The sequence below is a fragment of the Galeopterus variegatus genome, unplaced genomic scaffold (assembly GCF_000696425.1).
Source record: "Galeopterus variegatus unplaced genomic scaffold, G_variegatus-3.0.2 Scaffold1221, whole genome shotgun sequence".
NCBI classification, from domain to species: domain Eukaryota; kingdom Metazoa; phylum Chordata; class Mammalia; order Dermoptera; family Cynocephalidae; genus Galeopterus; species Galeopterus variegatus.
This window is the reverse complement of record NW_007727332.1, coordinates 314,407-325,886: the sequence shown is the minus strand read 5'-3', so window position 1 is coordinate 325,886 and position 11,480 is coordinate 314,407. Positions and strand designations below refer to the sequence as shown.

At 42.8% G+C, this 11,480-nt stretch overlaps 1 protein-coding gene across 1 annotated transcript in view; it reads left to right on the top strand.

Moving 5' to 3' along the window:
- The first annotated feature begins 3,694 nt into the window (after window positions 1-3,694).
- OCLN (occludin) overlaps window positions 3,695-11,480 on the top strand; it is a 49,117-nt gene continuing 41,331 nt past the window's right edge. The window contains exon 1 of the mRNA XM_008575643.1: window positions 3,695-3,829. The gene's annotated coding sequence lies outside the window, so the exon portion shown is untranslated. The remainder of the gene's footprint in view (window positions 3,830-11,480) is intronic.

Genomic DNA, 11,480 nt, shown 5'->3' with positions numbered 1-11,480 from the left:
GGAATTTCATTTCCCTTAATCCCATCCAGCTACTAAATGGCAACACTGAGATTTGAACACAGATTTCTGACACCACAATCTGATCTCTTAGCTTTCTCTTTTACATATAAAAAGAAAAAAAAAAATTTTTTTTTTTTGGCAGCTGGCCAGGATAGGTACGGAACCCTGTACCTTGATGTTATCAGCCCCACACTCTAACCAACTGAGCTGACTGGCCAGCTCAATTTTTTTTTTTAATCTTATGCATTTAACTGCAGTTAAAATCAACAAATTTCTAATCATGTGTCCTCTGGGAATAATACTTATTTTGTTTCTGAGTCATGAGGATTTTCATCAAATAATGTCTAATAGTAGATAATACTACTTACTGTTAAATTACCAAGAAGAAATATTCTGTAGAAATATAATTAAATTTCCTGTAATTAATGATTATGTAACATGATTTAAATTAAGCATGTTAGGTGGTGTTATTTAGCATCTAATAAATTTTGTTTTGTTATTGAAGAATGATGTGTTTAAGTAGTAAGGTTGGATTTTCTTTCCATATACTTTCTTTTTTTTTTTTTGTCTTTTGTCTTATTTTTCCGTGTCCGGCAACGGATTGCAACCCTCAGTGTTGCCCCCGTACCGGACCGGGGACCGGCAACGGGATTGCAACCCTCGGTGTTGCTCCCGCGCCTCGCTTCCCAAGCGGCGCACCTATCCAGTGCGCCACCGGGCCGGCCCTAAATTTTGTTTTGTTATTGAAGAATGATGTGTTTAAGTAGTAAGGTTGGATTTTCTTTCCATATACTTTCAACTACTACCTAATACGCACAATATTGGGGAATAGTTAAAAGAACAGATTTTAGACCTTTAAATGTTGTGAGCATTGTTTGGAAAATTAATCTGAACTGAATAAAAATGGTATACAACATTTCAACAAAAATTTAGTTTAGTATTAAGTTGAACCATATGAAGTTGCCAATTTTGCCATTAAAAATGATTAAATATTGCCAATTTCATACAGTTCAACTTAATACATCCTATTATTTCATATGCATGAATTTAGCGGTAACTAGAAAGTAAGACAGGCATTTTTGGGTTTTGTTCATACTGTGCACAGAGTAGGCACTCAAAAAACAGTTGTTGAGGGCTGGCCAGTTAGCTCAGTTGGTAAGAGCATGGTGCTGATAACAGAAAGGCCTAAGGTTTGATCCCTGTACTAGCCAGCTGCCAACAAACAAACAAACAAACAAAAACCAGTTGTTGAAGGAATGAATTAGGAAAGCAAACAAAATGTGAAGACTAACCTTCCACCTAATACAATATGCCTTTGGGTTTAGGTTTAGGATGGGAATAAGAGAAATAACATGATATACATAAATTATTCTCTTAAAGTAAGTTTAAGAACCTAATTTACTCAAGAAAACATATGTCCACACAAAAATGTGTACACGAATATTAATAGTAGCATTACTCATAATAGCCAAAAAGGAGGAACAACCCAAACATCCATCAACTGATTAACAGATAAACAAAATAGGTATATCTATACAATGAAACATTGTTCAGCCATAAAAAGGAATGACTGAGGACAATCCAGATTTTAAAAGGCTGTGCCTATTTATTTGAAGAAACAAGGGTATTGTTAGACCCTGGTAAAATTTCTAACTTTGTAGTCTTCCTACCTGGAAAAAGAAAGTCTTTTAAATTAAAAAAAAAAAAAAAAAAAACTGATATGTGCTACTAGGGGGATGAAATTTGAGAAATTATGCTAAGTGAAAGAAGCCAGGCACAAAGGCCACACATTGTATTATCTATTCACATAAAATGTCCAGAACAGGCAAATCAATAGAGACAGAAAGTACATTAGTGGTTATCAGGGGCTGGGGGGACAGAAGGGGGAATTGGAGAGTGACCACTAATGGGTATGGGGTTTCTTCTTCGGGTGAAGAAAATGTTTTGGAATTAGATGCTGATGATGGTTGTACAACCTTGTGAATATACTAAAAACCATTAAATAGTATGTACACTTTAAAAGTGTGAATTTTATGGAATGTGAATTATATTTCTCTCTCTCTCTTTTTTTTTTTTTTTTTTTAAGATGACCGGTAAGGGGATCTTAACCCTCGACTTGGTGTTGTCAGCACCATGCTCAGCCAGTGAGCCAACCAGCCATCCGTATATGGGATCCGAACCTGGGGCCTCGGTGTTATCAGCACCACACTCTCCCGAGTGAGCCACGGGATGGCCCATATTTCTCTTTTATAAAAGTGGAAAATAACTCCTAAGATCTCCTCATTGGAACATGTCAAAATACATTATAAACTAATAGATGTCTGTTTACAAATCTGAGAGTATTAGGAAATGTTCCCTTGTTTAATTATAAACCAAGTGGAATGTTGGAGATTTCAGTAATCTGACAGCGAACATTAAGAGGATTAACCTGACTTCCCCACGTTAATACCAATTTAAACTGCATCATTCAAAAACTACACAGTCATATTAAAGTAATTGTAGCAACGACTTCCATGAAAAAAATATCAATTAGATTAATTACCCATTAAGGCTGTCATTATTTAAGATACTTTATATTTATGTAATGCTTTTACTTCCTTCAGTATTTAATTGTATTGAAATATGCCTTTAGATCTAATGTCTGGGAGAGTCACATCTCTAACCACTTAATTACAGGCAGAAAAGTGGGTGGGACTGGACAGAAATTTATTAGCAATGCTGACATTCCAGATTGGAATACAAAGGGAAGCAGGATTTAAGAAATCTAAATTCTAGCCTTCATTGCAGAAAGTTAAATTGCAAGAACTAGAACTGCTACATCCTGGAGTACAATTTTTAAAAGATATTGAAAAATACAACATACATACATAAAAGTGTACACATCGTTAAGCGTAGACTATGAATTTTCCAAAGTGACCACTCCTGGGAACCAGCAACCAGATCAAGAAACAGAACACAGTAACCAGACTAAGGTTTTTTATTTTCTTTTTTAAGCCAAAGAGAATATTAAAATAGTTTAAATCCCCCCAAGAGCAGACTCTCAATCATACCACGGTTACACTTGGCGCACGGGTAGGGAGGAGAGGACCCTGAGGTGATGTGTAAACTGTAGCGTGCACTTTATCTTGCTTGATGGCGAACTGACTGACATCAGCATCTACAGTAGTTTACCTTCATTTTAACCACTCTGAGTAATGGTCTTTTCCTAAATGCAGAAATTCAGAAATAGCTTCTATATTTATGCATGACTTTTGGAAAATTTCCGGGAGTCTTTCATTGGAGCAACACATCTGGATATTCTTTTCCAACAAGTTTAGACCAATTTTGAGAGCAAGAAAGTGTCGCTTGAGGACGTGCCTTTCTTACCAAAGTACTGAGCACCCTTGGACCCTCTTGGAGGAGGAAAGTAGTCTTCTCCAGACCTCACTCCGCCTCTCCCTGACAAACACTCCGCGGCTCTACCCGAAGCAGGCGGAGCTCCGGGCGCGCCCCAGGGCAGTCCAGGACCACCCTGTAACTCTGGGGAGCCTGAGCCCCTCCTCTGCGCCCCGCCCCCGGCGTTCAGGCCGAAACGCGGCGCTGTTCCTTTAACTGCGCGCTGCAAGGGTGTGCGGGGAAGGGCCGGGTCCTCCCGCCTCCTCTTCCAGCGCTCCCTTCCCCCGCCCGATGCGAGTTTCAGGTGAATGGGTCACCGCGGGAGAAGGCCGGCCACACCGCACCTTCTAGCTAGAGTCCACCGCCCCCTCCCTTCTTCGTCTGGCGGAGGCAGCTGGAGTCCCGGGAGAGCTGATCAGAGCACGCACAGAGTAGCCGGTCAAGTGCGCAGCAGGTGGGGTTCGCCCGGGCGGTGGCCGCGGGCCTCCCGCACCGCACCCCCCCGCCTGGCTTTGGTGCGCATGCCCGGGGGCAGGGGGGCAGGGCGACCGGGGTGGGGAGGAGGAGGGGGGAAGGGAGGAAAGGGGGAGGGTTGAGTCCCCAGTCCGGTGCCAGGCTGCACGGTGGCGGCTCCCGGGGCGTGAGGTGCGCCCGCCAGGTGAGCGCGCTCCTTGGCTGCTGCGCCCCCCCCCCCAGGTGGGTCGGGTCCAGTTGCGGTGAGTGGGTGAGAGTTGGGCGCGGCGTCGGGGACGCAGGGTAGCGCGAGGGTCCCCGCGGGGGGACCGCGGCGCCTCTAGCTGGGAGCGGAGACGATGGGGGAGGACGCTCGGCGCTGGTTTCGGTGGCGGTTTCGCCCCTGAACTGGGGACCGCGGTCCGCCGAGAGAGCGACACCCTGTCACTTGGGAGGCTGCCTGCCTGGGCGAGGGGAGAGTTGGAGCCACCGATCAGCGTAGTTCGGCTGAAACGCTAAGCTACCCGTGCCTGGACGGCGCAGACAACTTTTCGCCGTGAACAGCGAGAATGCTGCGCTCAGCTCTGGGCGCTGCAGTTTTGTGGGGTCGCCAGGCAGGGGCCGCGGCGCCCATCTCCCTGGAGGTGCTGAGTCCGAGGGCTGGAGCGAGGGGGCCGCTCGCCGGCCGGGGCGGTTTCATGCTGGGGGGACTTCATTATTTCTGCCCCCCACCCCACCCCTTTGGGTATCCCGGGGAGAGGGGGTGGCCAGTGTTAATCTGTGAGGTATTCCTGGAGTCACGGTGCGGGCCACGCTGGCTATTTTGAATTTGTTTAGCGGGAGTTGTGTGAACCCTCATCGATTTAAGCTGGGGACGGGGACTTCGTTTCGAGTGAGGCTGGACTTCGAGGGAAGCTGTTTACGCTTCGGGTTCTCACCCGTGAACAAAAAAGGCTGCCGGACCTGCCTCGCAGCAGTGCGTGCTCAGCCGGCGCGTACGGCCCAGGTGCCTCTGAGCGCCGCGGGGCGCACGGCCACAGTGTTTTGAGACCTCCGGGGAAGGGCCAGCCCCGCGCGCAGCCAGAAGACGTGTTGCTGCGTCGGAGGAAGTGTGCCAGGAGGGGTGGGCTGAAGGGCTGAACTGGCCCCTGCACCTTGAGCCTGGAGTAACTCCGAGCCCCTCGCGTCGCAGGTGAAGCGGCTGAGCTCGGAAAGAAGCCGCCGCATCCTCAGGCCAGCCGTGGGGCTCGCTGGGCAAACTGCTCACCTGGAGAATTACTGGGGTCGGGAGGAGGATGCTTTCCAGGCAGGTTAGCGTGCGGCCCTAACGCACAAGTGTATTATTGGGATCCCTGGAAAAAAGAAACCTTTCTCGTTAAGGCACTTGTGTTGATTCTTGTTGTGATTGAAAACTAGCTCCAGACAGAGGTAGGTTTCTCAAACTATTCTTGTGTTGATTCTTGTTGTGATTGAAAACTAGCTCCAGACAGAGGTAGGTTTCTCAAACTAGGCAGTGTACACACGGACCTTCATTTTCTTACTGGTGTTTTAAAATAGACATTTTAAATGGGAGAGCCACAGGACTAGATATTTCCTCAGACAAAGCAACACTTTTTTCTTGTTGTTTTGCATTTATTTATTTATTTATTTGGTCCACCTTTCCTAGGTGATTGAGAGGAGTAATAGCAAGGTAGGTTAGGGCAGGGCAGGTTCTCTGTCTTTGGGCAGCTTCCAGGCTATTTAGGGAAATGATGGGCAGTGCCTTCTGTGAGGCACTGTGTTAAAAAGCATTTTACAAAATCATTTTATCATTTATTTAATTTAGTCATCCCACCATCTCTAAAAGGGAGATCTTATTAGAAATCTATTTTAAAGTTGTGTAAATGCCTGTTGGAGAAACAGATGACTGGTAGGCTGGCTTGCAAACTGCTTTAGCTGATCAGGGAAGGTATATCAGAAACAGCAGTCCTTGCTATTCCAGCACCACAACCAGATTTGGGGAGTTTTTCTGGACTTCCCTACCGTCTGCTAGTTCCTAAGGCTTGGTATAAGTTTTGCTTGATGTAAAGGTAAAATTCCTCCTGTTTTCTTCTAAAGATGATGTTGGAATTACTGCCTTTTCAAAGTACTGCTTTTAACCACATATGTGAATCGATATAATATCTTTAACCTTCCCAGGAACTTCACAGAGGAAAGTTTTCATCAATTGCATTTTTAAGGCTTACTTGATTAGAATATTTAGTGGGCTTTTTTCATCCAAATTACTGTTTATAGAAATAGAGTACAAAGACCGTGCAGATTTTTGTTACACGTTTTGTTTTAGCCTCTATGCTTGCCACTGTTCTGTAGGAATCACCTAGGGATCTTGTTAAAATACAGATTCTGATTCACAGGTCAGGGGTGGGGCCTGGGCTTCTGCCTTTCCTATAGATGCCTGTCCTTTTTTCTTCTTTCCCTCAGACTGTAAGCACTTAACTATTTTTGCTGAACTGAACTTGAAAAAATACATTAATTTTGTTGTGTGAAGAATTTCAAGGCCAGGATTGAAATCTCGATTCTAATATAGGCTATTGGTTTTATTAATCAAATATCGATTGAACATCATTTTGTGCCGGGGACTGGTTCTAGAGACCAGGGATAAGTGATAGTTAGGACAGACATCTGAGTGCTTGTGGAGCTGGCATTCCAGATGGGGTGGAGATGGTGGCAGTAAAACACAAAGAATTGTTTTAGGTATGAGGGAGGAAATTCGCTCTGAAAATAAAACAAATTTGATGTGATGGAGGGCATCTCTGAGCTGGGGTGTGAATGGCAGGTGTCTGCTGTGTGAAGATCTAGGTTTTCTAGACTGGAACCTGGAAGATCAAGGTCCTCCTTGAGTGACACCTTCATTTTAAATAGCGATTCTCAAAATATATGGTTTGCTTAAAAATCATCTGGAGAGCTTATTAAAAATGCTATTTCTGACGGCCTATTTCAAAATCTGCCTAATTTCAAAATTTTAGGCAATTTACTAATGATGTGCCTATAATCTAAATAGAATCATTTCATATCAGTCACAACTTAAACTTTTTTTTTTTTGACTGGTGAGGGGATCGCAACCCTCGGCACGGTGTGGTCTGCACCACGCTCAGCCAGTGTGCACACCAGCCATCCGTATATAGGATCTGAACCTGTGGCCTCAGTGCCCACTCTCCTGAATGAGCCACGAGGCCGGCCCACAACTTAAACTTTTTTTTTTTCCTTTTTTGTCTTTTTTCGTGACCGGCAACGGGATCGCAACCCTCGGTGTTGCGCCCGCACCTCGCTCAGCCAGTGAGCGGCCGGTCTGCATGTGGGATCCGAACCCTCGGCGGGAGCGCCGCTGCTTCCAAGCGGCGCACTGTAGCAGTGCGCCACTGGGCCGGCCCCCAACTTAAACTTTTTAAAGGTAGATTGGCTTGCTGCATGTGAGCTGAAAGGAACAGACTCTAAATATAATAAAGTTTATTTTTCACTTACTGATAGTTTTCTTTGAATAATTTGAGAGCAAAGTGCATTTTCAGACTTTTTTTTTTATCTTAGGTTAGTTTTCTGTTAAGACAGCTTTCGGGGGCCGGCGCGTGGCTCACTTGGTAGAGTGTGGTGCTGATAACACCAAGGCCCCGGGTTCGGATCCCATATAGGGATGGCCGGTTCGCTCACTGGCTGAGCGTGGTGCTGACAACACCAAGTCAAGGGTTAAGATCCCCTTACCGGTCATCTTTAAAAAAAAAAAAAAAAAAAAAAAAAAGACAGCTTTCGGCTAGTAAACATTTTCAAGGGGAAATAATTTTTAAAATTTTCACATTAGCTTGAGATGCTGATTTTCAGCTTAACATTTTCAACAAGGATCATGGCTTCCCTTTTGTCCCTGACTCTAATTTAGCTGTCAGACTTCTGTCCTTGTCATAGATTTGTGAAGGTGACCAGTGGGCCCCTTAGGCCAAATCTAGTGGCCTTTTCACTCCTCGTTTTGTTTTTCCCTTCACTCAACGCATGTTTATGGACCAGGTACTGTTAATGTTGCTGTGCCAAGCATTGGTCCTCTTTTTCCTTTGGCTTCTGGCCTCAAAGCACATTCAGACTCTGTCTTGAAAGAGACCTTAGAAGTCCTCCAGTCCAGTCTCTAAAAAAATATCAAATAATTTAAGCTTTGCAAAAATGGCATGAACTCAAATTGTTATTTATTATTTTTGGAGGGGGTGTGGGGTAAGGGTGAGGGAGAGACTTCCTAACATTGAGATGAAATGTGACCCTGTGGATTTTGTTTTTGCTTTGTTTTTTAACCATTTCTGGGACTATAAAGACAACTCTTCAAATATTTTTCAGGGCTGCCATTGTGGTCCTTCTAATGTTGAGTTCTCCAGGCCAAACATTTCCTGTTTTCCCAATCATTTAAGATATGGTTTTTCTAGATCCTTAACAATCTTAGTCACCCTCCTGGAGAGGCACCTAGTTTAGAATATGCTGTACAAATTTCAGGTTTTGATTTTTTCTTTTTATAACTGTATCATTCCTACATCTGAGCACTATTTCTATGAATACTTCCTAAGTTTGGAATAGCTTGTCGGCTTTTGCTGAAATTCTTACTAAAGAAATGCACTTTTAAAAATGAACAGCTATTAAGCCAGGTCTCCTTTATCCTATACTTATTGATTTTTTTGAATTGAGTTTACATTTTTTAAATGATTTATTCATGCCACCAATATTTGAAAATGGATACAATATGCCTAAGTGCTTAAGCACTGAAATTTCTCACTTTCAGGATAACCACCTTCTTGTGAATGTATTTGTTAATTTTCTTTACTTATCCTAGCCCAGAGGTCAGGATCATTCTCTCCCTCCACCCCCTACCCCAAACCCCAGAGGAGGGCACAGAGGCTCTAAGAAGAGGCTCTGAGAAGATGAGGAACTTGTGTCCAGTTGTGAGCTAGTAAATGCAGGCTTTTACAACCACTGGGCTTGTTTTAATCCATCTTTCTGACCTTAGGGAGATCTTGCTCAGAGTTAATGGACCCCCTACTCTGGATTAGTTATCCTTTCCAGTGTTTGGTCAGCTGCAGATCTGGTTGAGCTTGTCCCCTCCACTTTGTCTGCCGTCACCACTAGAGATCTCCATCCAGGTGGACATAAACGGTCCATTCTTTCATGCTAATTAGGTGTCATTATTCAGCCCCTTGGAATCCGACCAACCACACCAGGATGTACTCAAGATTCCCAGGATTCTTTCTCCTTACATTCCCTTCATCTACTGGTCTGGTAACTTTCTCAGAAAAGGAAATGAAGTTGGTGTGGTATGACTTGTTCTTAATGAGCTTTCTGAAATTATTTGATTCATAGTTTAAAATGTCCGCTGTTAGGGGAGACATGACATCTAAACTCTGAATCTAGGAAACGCGGTTTGAAAAGGGATTTTGTTTGTATTTCTAAACAACTTCAGCCTGAGTCTGGATTTAGAGTGTTTAGAAACTCCCATGAGCCTGGAATTTGGAGGATAGTCTTGAATGAGGGAATCGTAGTATCCTTGGTCAATATTTGTCATTATTTGACATTCAGCTTCAGAAATAGGGTCCCACATTTAGTACGAGGGGTCTTCAAAAAGTTAATGGAAAGATTCTTATCTTTTTTTCCCTCTTTTTCCATGAACTTTTTGAAGTAAGTGTTTTTAAGTTCAGTTTTTCTTAATGTTCCTTTCTGAACATCAATTAGGAAGGCACTTCATGTGGACATTTACCCTTTCATAATACCATAACATTTGGGCATAAATTACTCATTTATATGTGTGTTTTACCACTATTAGAATAGAGAGAAATTGACGTGGATGCTGGTGACAGGGCTGTGTACACTTGTGATTGGTGCACTTTATGTTATATTTCAATAAAGTGTTTTTTAGAAAAGAATGAAGAGAAATTGTCTTCCCTTATAATATAATATAACTTTATGTTATGTTATATATAATATAACTTTATGTTATATTTCAATAAAGTGTTTTTTAGAAAAGAATGAAGAGAAATTGTCTTCCCTCACTGTATTAGGAACATTATACTAATTGTGTTGGTGTTACTAACATTCAATATATTTCCATCTTTGAGGTTTTATCTAATATACAATTGGGCAGTGTTTTATTCTGAGAGATTTGTAATTGACTGTCCTTAAGGATGTGGAAGAGAATTGCCTTTTGTTTTATTTTTTTCTAAGTAATAGACTTTACTTTTATAGCAGTTTTACATTTACAGAGAAATTGAGTGGGAAGTACAGATAGTTCTCATACCCCCCGCTATTAATTTTAAAGAATTTCAGTTGATTTACTGTTCCTAACATAGTAATGTACAATTGCACAGACCTTACTTGAAAAGGAAAAAATATCAGACACTTTAATATATTCGGATTATAGATCTTGCTCAAGTGTCATTCAGGGGTAATGCCTTGTAACGTTAATCTGATATTTTTCCATTACCTTCAACCTGAAAACACAAGAGGTTTTGCAGGCAAAAATATCCATGGTCCAATCTGATTTGTGTAATCATTCAACAAATATTTGCACATCTACCATGTGCCAGGCATTGTTTTAATCAGTTAACAAAAATGGCAAAAATTTCTGTTTACATGGAGTTTACCTTCTAGTGGATCTCAAAATTCCCTTCTTTACTGATCACTGGTGTAACCTGGAAAGAATTTATTTCTGGTTCAGTATACTTAACAGGAGAGAAGCGAAGTGTTGTAGCTAATGTGGTGACCTTGCCAGTGTCTCCAGTCCTGGATTTTCTAGAATAAACCTCAGACTTTTTAGGTTTGGGGCTTGTGTGTTTAGCACATGTCACTGAGATAAGACTGGTGAGTTTTTTTTTCCTGGAGAGCTCTTAGTGCCCATGGATCCATCTATGGACCTAGACAGATGACTTCCAGCTTAATTGTCTCGTGGACATTAATACCAAATGTCAGCTCTGTACAAAAGCTAGTATGTCCCAAATGGAATTCATTTTTCTAAAGCTGTAATAGTGGAAAGCTCATGAGATCTGGGTTCAGGGTACATCTTCAGTGACTCATTATTCACATCCCTTTCTCATGTATTTATTTTTAGCTCTGCATCTGTAATGAAATGAGGATTTTATGTAAAGCACTTGGCATGTGGGTGGGTAGCTGCTGAATGTTAGTTTCCTTCCCCTCTCCTACGGCCTAAGCTAGTCCTTCACTGGCACCTCACACTGGGTTTGCTGCTGTGGACTCCATGTGTTCCTTTCTACTCTCTCCACTTGTCCTATATATATAATTTTTTTTTTTTTGATGGGTGGCTGGTACAGGGATTGAGCCCTGGACCTTGGTGTCATCAGCACCATGCCCTAACCAACTGAGCTAATTGGCCAGCCCTGTCCACCTTGTCCTTCAAGTCAAACTTCTATACCTCCCTGTTGAGAACCATGAACTGGCTCCCTATTTCCTGCCTGAATGAGATGAGAAACTCCCAGAAGACTTTCAAAGCCCTCCATATTCTCACCATAGCCTTATTTTAAGAGACAACACCATTCCAACATATCTCTGCTGCTCTCCTCACTGTACCCTGAACCAGCTATATGCATATCAGCACCCCACCAGCTTGGATGCCATTCCTTCATTGCAGGACCCAGCTTCCG